Here is a 13066-nt window from a genome sequence, read left to right as displayed (position 1 = left end):
TGTGATCTCTTTAACAGTATCTCTGAGAGCGTACTGAGGAAAGCAGAGACCCCTGGGAGTTTTGCTTTCCCATTGTACCATATTCTTCATGAGTTTTTAGTTTAGTCCTTCTGCAGATACATTAGACCCAAGAAACCTTCAAGTCCTTTTCTCATACTGGGTTGTTTTCCTTGCATATCTCTCCCTGAGCTTAGAGGATGAATAGTGTCATGGCAAGAAGCAAACCAATATGCAATCAACTTTTAAAATTTGTATTTTTCTAGGGAACGCAAATTGTTTCCTTCTGGTGTCTGACAGAGTAACCCAAGCAATTTGCCATGGCAAGCAGCTTATGAAACAGAAAAAAAAATTATCATCACAAGGTGCTCTGCTGCTATAACAAGGAAAGAAGTTGAGACCTTACCCATTTTGTTCACTGCATCATCTAGGTAGCAGAATCTGTCAGTAGAAGTTTGTGTTAGATTCAGTGCAAGTGAGCTGTCTCATGGGCCTATCTCATACTTGGATCAAAACTGAAGTGCAGTCAGAAGGAAAGAAAGAAGTGTTCAGAAGAATTGAAACAAGTCTGGATTCTCAGAAACACAAAGCCAAATCCATTTCCGCAGCAAGCTGATGCAACTCTGAAGATGCTGGGAAGGGATGAACCAATTCTGAAATTAATTTGGCTTGCATTCTCTGACAATCTCCATTCTTCCCTCCTCCTCCTTTCTTTATTTTTTTTAAGGTGAAACAAATCTCTGCAGATCTGTGAGTATTTTGGAGTTACCTGGGACAGAGGATGGAATAGGCTTGCAAAGTCTGTCTTCAAACCCATGCTCTTTACAGGGCTGCTCCTGGGAGGGGCAGTCTCATTGCTACACATTTTACTTGGGTTAGTGAGTGAATTTAGAAATGGCAAAGGGAATCAGCTAAGGGCAGAGAGGGGAAACACTCATATTACCACTGTGGGAGAAAATCAAACCTGAGTTTTGTTGGCTCAGAGGAGGACAATTTTGAAAACTCTTCTATGCGCAAATAGTCACAGAATCCAGTGGAACTAGTGCTGGATTCCTGGGCTGAAGATTGACTCATTTGTAGATCCGGAGTGGGTCTCGGGTATATAGAAAATGTTTGCCTCGCTCCTGAGCTAGAAAGGATATCTTCTGTGGGGCAGTCTTGAAAAGTGAAGGAAAAACTGAAAGTTTCTTAATCCCTAGACTACTGATATGAACCACAAGTAACGCAGCTCCAACTGTGTGATGGAATGAAGTGTATGCTCCCTGTTCTATTTTAAAAACACTCTCTCCCGGTTGAAGTTTATGCTGTTGATGTACTATAGGGCTTGAGAAACAGTGGCCAGCCTTCTGAGCTGCCTGGGGGCTTAGCTGAATTCACACATAAAATTATTCTGAGTCATGGACAATCCTCTTGTAGCTTCCTGGTAAGGTTGTAGAGAAAATACTGCTAGATTACAAGCCCCAACAATAGCATGACTTGGAAAGAAGCCTTTGAGAGAAACTCTTAATATATCAGATAAATCTATGTGGACATGCAAAGCTAGAGCTCACTCCTGACCATGAATTCTTATACTGTGAGTGACTGACTATAAAAACACTATGGGGAAAATCTGAGTCTTCTGCAGCACAAAGAAACCATGAGACTATCAAATGAAAGTCATCTCAAAGAAACCATGCTAAACTGTTCAACACTATAATTTAACACAGTCTCCTAGAGACAGGGGAGTTTGCGGGCTAATCCTTACTGCAGGTTGTATCATGAGAGACATAGCCAGAAAAGAGATCACAAATGTGAAATTCTGTGAGTGTGTACCATCATCTCAAGGGCCTCGGACCCTTGGAGATACCTAAGACTTGGAAGCAGCAGTACAACTGAGAGACCGCACAGAGGGAAAAAAAAAGACCAGTCAGTCCTCGTGTCAAAGGATTTTTTAAGACAGACACTGAACTGGAGAAATCTGCTGGAGTAATCAATTAACAAAACAAAACACTGAATTAATTAATCAACCCTCAATTAATCAACAAAATCTTCCTCTATGTCATCTCCAAAAACACCCCATTGCTTCAGATGACCCAAGCAGTGAGTGGGACCACTTTGGTTTTAATCACCAAAATAATGGCATAAATATTGGATTAAATTCTACTAAGTAAGAGTGCTCAGGCTTCTTTCAACCAAACCATTTGAAATGTTGCATTAGATTCTGGGTGAATAGAGCAAATCATCAATTCTGGAGGGCTATCTGACCCAGGACAGGATCTTTCTTATGGATTCCTTTTTGAAATAAGCAAGGCAGGAACTTGCCAGGTGCCTGGCCTAAGCACCACCAAAGCTAGAGAGAGGAAAGACTCCTGTTGACTGAAATGAGTTCTACTAACAGTTAGATTTGATCAGTTGTAAACTGAGAATAGAAACTTGCAGAGAGGAGATGCTCTGTAATCACAGAAGTGAAAGGCTTTGTAATCAGAGCTTGGAAGTGGAAGGAGGTCTATGTTCCATAGTTTAAAAATACAGACAGCTGCTGGTTCCTTTTTTTCTATAAAACCCCACGACCCAAATACACACACAAAAAAGACATAGTTCAAGGCTGGCCATTTCCCAGTCAGCCTCCTTGTAGAGAGACCATAGGAATGACAACAATGGCTTTTCCCTAGCCATGATATGCAGTAGTTAGTAACATGAGGCCCTTGCCTGAGTGGGATGTTTGGACATCAGATTCTGCTGGAGGAGTGGTCAGGTGGGAGAGATGAGATACAGGTTTCATCTCTGGGACTGTATTTACAAGCAATGTCTCTTTCTACAACTGCCTGCTGGTTTCAGTCTGACCTGAAGCACGCTGCCCTCTGCAGTGTCTCATTTGTTCCTGTGGGTGTTTGCTTAAGCTCCCAACAAATGTTCTTTTTGACATTTTGTGCTTTTTCCAGGGAGTTATAGCTGATCACATGGTGAGTCTGGAGCCTGAGATACTTAGAAATGGCACTGATTCTTTCATGAAATACCCTCATCTGACCAAGAGTTGCCAGGTCTGGTGAGGTCCCGTATCTCCTTCTACTCTCTGCTGAGCCTGCCATTGTAAATCAGCAAGGGTCATATAGGGTAGGAGGCCTGGTAATGCAGGAATATGTATGTTGGGAACCAAACTGATTTTCCTGTCAATGATTTGCTGGCATATGTAAAGGCGCTTTTGTTAGCTGTCAGCTTGAATGGAACATCAGTCATTCCCTTGGTGTGATCTTCAGATCACTGCACTCTGAGAGAGGGGTTTTGCCTTTGTCTTCAGACAGCAGTAACTCAGATCTTTGGAATCTGAAAGCCTTATTTGTTGTTAAGAATCTCTTGTGATATTTAATCCCCATGTGATTTCTTTTTCAAACTCTACAGAAAGTTTGAACACTTTGCAATTTACATGCTATCAATTTTTTTTATGGGACAGTTGGGATCACTTGCCATGTTCTGGGTCATCTGTCACTTTTGCTGGCAGGAGCCAGATTTCCAGAGTGGAAATGGGATGAGTTGCTAAGGGATGTCTTGTGCCCTGTGTCATTTCTGCGTTCACTGATGCGCAACAGATTTATCTTGTAGTTCAAGGCCTCTCTGTACCAGATGAGTTTTTACTGAAATCTCAGACTATCCCACATGTTCTCCTGGAGAAGATACTAAGATTATTCATAGTCTTTTTTTAAATAGTCTTCTTACTTCTTCATGAGCTAATGCTGATTTTCTTCCCCTCAGCATCAAAGAACAATTGCTAACTACATCTGTTTCTTGCAGAAATTTCAAAGCAGTGTTGCGCAGCATGATTCAGGCATGCACACATGGTAGAACCAGATAGAATTAAAGACATTTGTCTTTATCCAGTTAAACTACTGGTTCCTTTTCCTTTGATTGCTTTTTAATGTACTGACTGCACACTGTCTCTGCCATGCAGCCCTCCGTCTCATCATCAAACTCATGCTGCTGAGCTTTTTCTTCTCTTCTATCAAGTCCTTCCCTAAATTCTGATTTTAATTCTGTGAGGAGCTGCCCTGCACCTTGGTTCCTACCTGTGTGACCAAGTAAAGCTGATACAAAGCAGTACTCACATAGAATACAGCTACCTAGTTGACTGGAGAGGAGGATGGAATGCAGCATTCCCAGCATCTCTCTGCTTCTTGGTGCTCTTGACTCTCCAGTGTACACTCTACTCCTGTATACCTTAGTAAAGCCAGCTTATCTGTTCCCTTTCCATTACAGACATCTGTTTTCCTCTGTGGCAGCCTCTTCCTGATGCTTCTGGGGAGTGTTTTCAGCTCCTCCTTCATCACTTTCTGTGACTACCTCAAATACGCACTGCTGCAGTAACAAAGTCCATGGGTGACCTCAGCCTTCATGTTATTTATAGCAAAGGTAGACTCTCCTTCAGTACAGCTGCTTCAGTACAGCTCAGACAGTTGTCAGAGCTAGAGATCCTGAGTTACACAGCTCCCTGTGAGCTTATGATGGTAGTGGTATTCCCACATCAAGTGAGATTCATACGAGATATTGGAAGTTCTCCTTAGCAGTAAGGCTATGCTCTTGTGTCACTATCCGGTCTGGAATAGTGAAAGACCCCTAGTAAAAGTGAGAGCATAGTCCTCCCACACAAATGCCTTCAAGAGCACCATAGGGTTAGAAATTGTCCCTTCAGTCAGTGAGGTGACATAGTTGATCTCTCTAGAGTATTTCTACACCTATTTTGCACAGATTCTCTTTTTGCTGGCAGCTACCCCCTTCCTTATTAAAGCACTTTCCCACAATGAAGCCACAGCATCTTTTTTTTTTTTTTTTTTTTTTGTTGGCAGTTTGGTCATCCCCTTTCTTCTGGTGCTTCTCCATCAGGGAAGGTGAAAGGCAGAAGAGGACCTGCAGTCACTTGCATTGCGAAGGACTGGTGTGGGCCACTGCATGTTTTGAGGTAACTAGTCATGTGTTCGTGAGCTGAGCAGTGATGTGAGTGTCTACGCGCGTGTGTGTGTGTGTGTTCAAATCACTCAGATACTCTCTGAGGGCTTTCAGAAGTCAGAGGTCCTGCAAGATTCCTAAGCTGAGATGCCCAAAGCAACATGTTGCAAATTTCTTCCCTGGCTTCAGACTCATGACTTTGCCTTTTCCACTTCCAGTCAGTGGACTTCAGTTGGGGAAATACTGAGGCTAACGTACCAAAACACTGATCCTAAATGAATCCAAGTGATTGATGGAATCTCAGCCATTAACTGTAAAAACATGAGTAAGCTTATGTTAATCTACAGATGTTGTATTAGCACTGAGCGATTTCCCAGTCCTCATTAGCAATAACGCTTTGATAGGGATAGAAGGCGTTAGCTATAGTTTCCCTTCAGTGAGCTGTTTAATCATTGGAGCTTACTGGCAGTGGGATTTGGGGGACTTAGATGATCACAAAGTGAATTAGGAGTAAAACAGTACCCTCTCTCTACGTTCTCTGGAAATAGTGCACTGTGGAGGGAATGGGTTCAGAGCTGCTCTGTTCCCCCATTTAAGCAGCACTGGTGTGCTCCAGTGAGGACTAAGCAAGAAGCTACTGCCTCCTTAGTCAAGATCTTCCTGGTTTTCAGGAGGACGCTTAGACCAGCACTCCTGCAGAGATCAGCACATGCTGGTGAACTTGCTATAGCATGTTTAGCCACATGTTCTTGTTGGCTTACTAAGATCTGATCCAAAGCTTACTGCAGATACAGTGAAGATTCATGCACTTCTTCAGTGGTCTTTGGGCTACTCTGAGAGGCAAAAATACAACTGTGATAGATACATGGGTGAGTGAACTCTACATTACCATCACATTTCACTCTGAAGAGATGGCAAAAGAGGTTCTGCAGCCCAACCTTGTACATCCCAGAGCAGTAAAAACAACATGAATCCTACTTAATAAGTAATTTGAAAGCACTTTCTGGTTTGTGAATCATCTGCATCCCAGCCTTTCTTGGGTAATGAAATGAGAACAGTGCAGCTTCTGTAGTCATTTCTACCTGCTCACAGGGCTGCCAAACTGCTCTGGACCTAATTTTGAGCTGTTATTTTAAAAAGCTCTCTGCCACTAAGCAGTTCTCATCTAGAGATCTCAGACATGAAGTAATCCTCCAGCTTTTCTAGAAAAAAGCCAACTACCATTAAACCTGTTTTACAGGTGGGTAGGCTGTGCTTCAGTCTGCCTGAGATCACAAAACGTTATTTAGGGCCAAACTGCCTGGGCTGACACATTCCTGCAGCAAGGATAACTGCCTAGGAGGAATACTAACCTCCTTCATTACAGGAAAAGAGTGCCCAGGCAGAGGGAGGGCTGGCTGCACAGCCTCTGTTTATGTACATGCTTTGCACATGACTGTGAAGCAAATAAACCTCACTGGCCATGTGGCTTGAGTCCAGGTGTCCCCTGGATGGAGACGCAAGTAGAGTAAACTAAAACGCCATGCTTGGCTCTTTGTGCTGAGCCATCCAGCAGGTGAGAATGTAAAGCTCCACCTGATTGCTTATGCCTGAGTCACCTCCTTTAGCATTTGTTATTTCCTAGTATGTTAGCATGCTGCCTGCTGGATAATAAATTACTTCATTCGCTGCAGTAGTGAGGACACGATTAAAAATTAACCCTGGGAAATGATCCTGCATATTTTTTTCAGTCAGAGCCAGACAAGGGAGAATAGGAGAGGAATGCTGTTGAAATCTGATTTGCAGAAAAGGTGAGTGGTGAGCGTTTGGTAATGGGAATGGCTCAGGCTTTAGTTTAATCACTGCAGTTGTAGGCAATCGATGATCAAAATTCAGAGGGCTTAAGGCACTTGGTAAAGGTAAAAGCAGTGCAAGTAGTAAAGGCTCAGGCATATTGCAGAGGAGGTCAAAGAATGGGATTAATGGGGATTACTATTTTCTGTTTGCAGAAAAAAATTAATTTATTACATGGATGTTATTACCACATGTAATGAATGGAACAGGATCTGTAGATGAAAAACTCTTTGGTTTTGGTTTATGTGTTGCACCCTTTTCTCAGTATTACACTTAAAATCCACACCCTATCTATAGCAGCATGCAGAGTTTATTTCCAGAAGTGAAGGGTTTGCATTAAGTATCTGAGGAAATAGAACAACTGACAGACAGATATTTCATTTTCTTGGCTTCTCTTGCCTCCAGCACCCACACAGTATCCATCAAATTGTCTCGAGTCAAACCCTCACAGGCTGCATTTGAAGCTTGGGCAAGGAGCCAGGCAGGCTTAGAGAGCAAAGACCTTTCTGTCCGCACGCACTTACCCCTTTCTGTTTGCTGCAGTCCAGAGCAGGGGAGCTCAGCTTTAGGCTCAACAAAAAATACCTCCTTACTCCTTTTGCATTGTTTTAAGAAAGGGATTTGATCCGAAGCCTGCAGACGCTCATATCAGTGATCCCATTGTTGACACAAAAATTGCACCTTGTTCTGAGACGTCATTCAGCTGGCTTTGGTACAGCAGCAAGCAGCACATCCCATCCCGAGCCCACAGTTCCTCAGGGATGTTCCAGGCCCCTGGGCTGCTCCATTCGTAGATGGTTGGTACCTATAGATAGTCTGGATGGTAACATAAGCTGTAATGCCAGGTGCAGTGACTATGCAGGCAGATTTGCCCTCTGGCTGGCATGCTTTTTTCCAGAAGCATATAATAGCTGTTGATTTCAGAAGCCGTACTGTGATATGACAGCACCTATGAAAGAGCCAAGCTGAGGTCTGCATGTTTGTACTGAGTCACCTGCCCATCTCCATGTGGCAGAGGTATTTTAAAATGTCAGGCTTAAGCAGATATTATGCTGCAGCAGAGAAGATGATATAGTGTTCCTTCATAAACAGTTTTACGAAATTGCTGGATGAAAGGTACTCAGGTATTGCTGTGTTCAAGATGGAGACATTTCCTACTCTAAGATCTTTCCTTACCTGTGGCATTTCAGGGATCAGAGTTGAAATATTCTTCAGCCTAATTCCTGCTTTTAATTTATGTTCTTTCCTTTCTCTCTCCATCCAGGCAGAGCTTTGTCATTAGTCCTAGTACCTGGCTATCTTGATCAGAGCCCCCAAGTCTCCTGTCTGTTCTGCTCCCTGGTCCTGTCCATTCCATTGATAAGGAGTGTGCCTTCAGAACAGGCAGCCCTGATTCCCATGTATCTGGGAGTTGGCCATGCACCTGGGAGTTGGCCATGCACCATGCCACACAGCAGGAAGGCTTCCAGACTTAGCAGCAGGGTAGGGTGGTCACAGGGACCTGTGTTCCTCAGCAGTTGTTTGTCTAACATCTTGGTTAAAAGTGGGCATATCAGAAAGTTGTGCTTAGAGTGCTAGGACACTCCCTGAACATATTTCCTAGATAGCTGTTGTATAAACAATGAGGAAGCAATTCAAGCGTGCGATCACAAACAAGAAGGTACATGGTATGGTAGTGATGTGGGAACTGCCCTTGCTGGGATGTTGAACGAACAGGGTTTGTTCCGTGTTTCAAGATCTTGTACTCATCGCATGAAGCAGACAACAGTTTCACTGAACTCTTGCTGCAGCCAAACATGCTGCTGGAACAAGGACTGTATTTTAATGGTCACTGGCCAGGCATTATCACAACGGTTGTTGTCAACACAACACTGTTTTATAAGCATGGTCTTTGCAGAGGTTTCGGAAAGCCCAATAGCTTAGAGTTAGTTTGGCACCTCTTTGTAGGCTACCTAGCGGGTATGGTTTGAAATCCCTTCCTTGAACTTCAGTAGGTTTGAGATCACACCCATGGTTTGGTTATTTATTTCTTTATTTCCCCACCTGCCCACCTGCACCCAGATCTCTGTATTTCACTCTCCAGGTTGTCAAGGGCTGTGTGTCTTGCTCCTGTGTTGTGAGGCAAGTATGTCAAGGAAGAAAGAAGTGACCTATACAACCAGCTGTAGGCAGCTGCTCGCTGTTCAGTTCTCTAGAAAAGGAAGTTGTGAACTACACCTGGAAAATCTGCCTTCCACAGAACAAGAGCTAACCAGTAAACAGTGAATATACAGTTGAGTGCTAGACACTTGTGTTTCCACCGACTTCTAAGGAGGATGGGAAGGAAATGTATTTTTAACACCAGCTTAACTTATAACCTGATTTGTTACTGCAGGGAGTAATCAACTGATAACTTAGCTGCCTGTATTTGGTACCCAAGATTACTGGGAATGGTCTTTAATGAATGTCCCTGTGTTAGCACATCCCCAGCATGGCATAGGGAGTGATCAGTGCAGGACAGGACAGGGGAGGCTTGTGTGTATCCAAGGAAGACAGGTTCCGACAGTGGTGATATGTCAGGAGTGGTTGTGGGGTAAACACATTTTGTCACACTGCTTGGTAGTATTTTAGACATAAGCATCTACATTGGCCTCTGCTACAAAATAGCAGGAGCCAAACACTGTGCAGAGTTGAGTCATTTTAATGCCAGTGCAGTGGATGAACTTCTGCTCATCCCACCGAAGCAATATTTTTGAATTGATCAAGCCTCTGCGACCCATCATATTAGAAAAGCCCAGGTGCAAATCCAGCACTGGTTTTGCCACCTTTATGTTTTCCAAAAGTTCAGATCCAAATTGAAACAGAGATTGTCAAAGATCCATTTCCATTGCTAACAATGGTAGGTGAGTCTGGGAATGAAAGGTCTGCTCAGACTATAGGAAGTGGACGAAGGTAAGTCACAGTACTACAGGAGCATCATGACTCCTACAGATAACAGTAGTTTGTGGTCATAGGAGAATTCCTATTCTGAATTTCTGTCTTCTGCTGAAGGGATTTGCTCAGCCAAATGCACACCATGCAGCTCTGGCACTAGGAGTTTCTATTAAGCCACTATAAGTGTTTACCCCAGAGTCTCTTCTAAGATGTTACAAGAAAAGAGGATGGAGTGCTGAGACAAAGGTGCAAGCATACAGTGATATAGTGTGGGTTTTCATGGCCAAAGGGCTGGCCTACAAGCACGGCTGGAGTCCCTGGTAGAAAACAACATGCCATGTTTGCTGCCATGTGCCATCACCGGCCAGTGGGGCTGCTGACAGATCCAGCCTTGAAAACAAACTGTCAAGCAAGGCATTTGAGGTAGGTGTGAGATTTGTGTGCCCTGGGATGTGTTTTATAGTTTTTAATACTTGTAAACACTACCTGAGCATCTGTCTGGGTCTCAGCCAGCATGCTGAGTTAGGTAATAGAGCTGAATTTTACTGAAACTTCTAGACAGTGCACAAAATGTACAGAAGCGTACCAATAATCCATCTCTTCTTATCACTAACCTAACTTAGCTGGAATGTAAGTACATAGTCCTTTTTCTAAGCATGCATTATGCAAATTCAGAGCCAGGACTGTAAAGAGAATATTAGGAAATCAGGTCTCTCCTGTCATTTGAGCGAAACTTACTTCCCTCTCTGTGAGGATAGGATTCCTTCCAGTAGTCTAGAGGAAGTTACACACAACAATGACCCAAATACAGATGAATCCCTGGGCTGTCTGAAGAGGCTATTCATGGAATAGCCCCTTACATGAGCCCCTTACATTTTAAGGAAAATTCAGTACAGCACGGTGGTGTGTTGCATCACTTTTCATTCCTGTATAGTATTTGCGGAACTCAACTCCACACTGCCTGCAGCAGAAGCAGATGTGTAGGGTCAAGGGTTCCTTTGTCAGAGCAGATAGGACCATTTTTGCCTTTTCTCAGTTCGTTCACTGATGCTGAGCCAGAAGCAAGCACAGATCACCTAGTAGACCATGGAGCTGAAACTCCCCTGGGAGTGTTGGGAGTGCATAAGGCACTTAAGGCATAAGGAGCACTTTGGCTCTTAGCATGTTAAGACAGAGAGCCATGTCTTCTAAGCTACTAATACTGGCCCTAGGATTACATGGCTGTGCACAGGGATGCAGTGGGTTTGCAGTGTTTGTTCCAGTCTTCAGAACTGCCTGACCTCTTATCTACCTGCTGATCTCCTCCCTCCACCACTGCAGACTGCACTCCAGCCACCTTATTCCTCTCTTGTTGGACAGGGATTTGTGAAGGACTTTTGCCAGAGCTGTTGTCTGTAGCGTGGCTCACAGCAGTGCTGTTGCTGTGATGGCTGAAAGCCTTGGTGTACATGAGTTGCATTCAGAGTAAGCTTTGAACTGTGCAAAGTATATGCAAACTAGTGGTGTAATAGCATGCAAACTGGTGCTTTGACCTGATTAATTTTTTTAAAGCCCCAATTTCTCCATTCCTTCACACCATATCTTGCCACTTACATTGATGGGAAGGGAAAATAAATAGATCCCTTTCTGATTTGGAAACATTTTGTCGTGGCTTTGCATTGGCACAAAAGCAAGTACACATTGAAAAGCTGTTGGTTCCCCTGTCTGAAGACAACTAGATGAATTTAACAGCTGGATGAATTTAAAAGCTTGGTTGGGAAAACAGACCTAAAAAACATAGTGGGGCCACAGGTTCCTTTACACTGCAACAAGTGATGTAAAGAACGAGTGATGCTCCTGAAAAACTGTGGACAAGGTCATTGAACCTTAATTCCTTTCTAACATCAATTTATTTTCCTCTTAGTTTATTGTTGAAAACAAAGTTGTAACTCAATCATTGACTGTGGAATTCATCCCAGGAGAAATGCAAGGACCACCAACAATGTGGACCAGGTGTGGATTATAAATAGCATCATCAAGAGATCTTCTGTGTCCCAGGGGCACTAGTCCCATAGCCAATGCTCTTCCTTTTATATTTTTCTTTTAATCCTGCCATTTTTAAGACCTCTCAGCAAGACCTTCTCCTACAGAGGATTTCTACCACACCAAGCACTGTAATGCCCCTAGACTGAATGAAACCCCTGTAGTAGTACGATGGTTGTAACAATGTCAGGTTTTGTACCTACCAATTCTTTAGTAAAAATTACCGTCTGGCAGCTGTAGAGCAACTTTGGACTTGTCCCATAGAGTAGGACAGGATACCATACCCTGGAAAAGCAGATGTGTGCAGATAGCATCCTTGAGCTTTCCAAAACCAGGAAATAGTTTGACTCAAAAGAAACTGAGAAAGATAGAGGGCCTTGAACAGAGACACAAAACAATAATAATTTATACACAGGCATTTCAAGTTACCATTGGTTCATCTCGAGTCAGGAATGATTAAAAAAAAGGGAGTGCAAAAGTATTTTTCTGGCTCTCAATATTTTTTTTCAGGCAAGAAAGCTTTTGTTTCCTTTTTCCTTTAAAAATGGGAAGGGAGAAAAGTCTTACATTTATTTATTTATTCATTTATTTACAACTTTTCATTAAAATTAAGACAGAATTAGGAAATAAGCCCTTATGGACTTAGGAAATTCTGGTTCAGTGGCTCAAATATTAATATAGTGCCCTATCTCACCTTTACTACCTCATGTCTTTCATCCCAATCAGTCATCTTGACTGCACAGTAATGCAGCTACTTCTGAGTAGAATCACTTGGTCGTGAACCAAAGCCTGCTTTTCTAAAGCAATAGTACAGAGGAAGGAAAGAGCTCCCTGGTGTGTCATCTGTACCTGTTATTGCTTGAAAGTAAGCGGAATTCCATCAGAGTTCTTCCCTCCCAGCAGAGCTGAATTAGGGCTTAAGCTAATGAGATATCCCAACACAACTGAAGCCTGTCTTAAGCTTACCTTTTCTCTAAGAGACTCTTCACCATGAGAAGGTGCCATTTGCTGGTTTTATTGCTTTTTAGTACCCCAAAAATCTACCAAGCCAAGAAAGGTGTTCATTTTCCTTGAGTGAGCATGCAACAGTGAGAGGAGACAGGATCTGTCACTCAGCACCTAGCTCAGGACCCCTGAAGTGCACGGTCAGACCTCCAGATGTCACACATGGTTTCTGTGCGACTTTGGTGACTTCAGCAGTTTGGTTTACTTGTTCATAGAAGCAAGGGCAAAGTAAAACTATGATCACCCATCTTTCAGTGTCAGTTAAAATACTCTATAAAAACTGCTAGCAAAAGTTTTTACAGGTCTAGTTCAGTTTGAAAAGATACAGCTTTGTACAAAATGCCATATGTTGCCTGATGAAGATTTCCTTTCTGATTGC

At 43.0% G+C, this 13066-nt stretch overlaps 1 protein-coding gene across 5 annotated transcripts in view; it reads left to right on the top strand.

The window, feature by feature from the left end:
• LRRC56 (leucine rich repeat containing 56) overlaps positions 1-13066 on the top strand; it is a 78201-nt gene that overhangs the window by 3072 nt on the left and 62063 nt on the right. For 3 of the 5 annotated variants that reach the window (XM_032691602.1, XM_032691599.1, XM_032691600.1), the window contains exons 2-3: positions 4815-4927; positions 6645-6704. The gene's annotated coding sequence lies outside the window, so the exon portion shown is untranslated. The remainder of the gene's footprint in view (positions 1-4814; positions 4928-6644; positions 6705-13066) is intronic. The other 2 variants (XM_032691601.1, XM_032691603.1) reach the window with 1 other exon arrangement.

Source organism: Chiroxiphia lanceolata, chromosome 6 (assembly GCF_009829145.1).
Source record: "Chiroxiphia lanceolata isolate bChiLan1 chromosome 6, bChiLan1.pri, whole genome shotgun sequence".
Taxonomy (NCBI): domain Eukaryota; kingdom Metazoa; phylum Chordata; class Aves; order Passeriformes; family Pipridae; genus Chiroxiphia; species Chiroxiphia lanceolata.
This window is presented reverse-complemented; position numbering and strand designations above follow the sequence as displayed.